Raw genomic sequence first — 528 nt, 5'->3', positions numbered from 1 at the left:
TCACTTCCGCTTTCTCCCACGTGGGTTTGTTGTTATGTTTTTTAAGCGGATCATATATGAGTTCAGCTTTTAACTAAAGTCCACCCTTTTCAGGATTTAAGTGTTCAAAGTTCAGAATGATGTGCGGATCATATATGAGTTCAACTTTTAACTAAAGTCCACCCTTTTCAGGATTAAAGTGTTCAAAGTTCAGAATGATGTTCAGTACTGCACTTTGTAGCCTACACATTTTTCTTTCAGCTCAACAACAGAAAAGAAAGAGATTGCAACATATTTTATTTATTAATTTATTTTGTGTTGCGATTCATTCACATACAGGTTATACAATCATTGAAAAATCATATGAAAAATACAAAACAATTATATAATCTACTCATATATTCCAAAATTGCATCAATTGTTTTGGTGTATAGACTATTTCACCTCAAATATATACAAATGTTCAGCTCATAAAAATGACCATATAAAATACAAAAAATTAATATACACTCAAAATCACATTTTGGGATACAAATATAGCTTCAGTGT

This window comes from Sphaeramia orbicularis, chromosome 3, assembly GCF_902148855.1.
Source record: "Sphaeramia orbicularis chromosome 3, fSphaOr1.1, whole genome shotgun sequence".
NCBI classification, from domain to species: domain Eukaryota; kingdom Metazoa; phylum Chordata; class Actinopteri; order Kurtiformes; family Apogonidae; genus Sphaeramia; species Sphaeramia orbicularis.
This window is presented reverse-complemented; position numbering follows the sequence as displayed.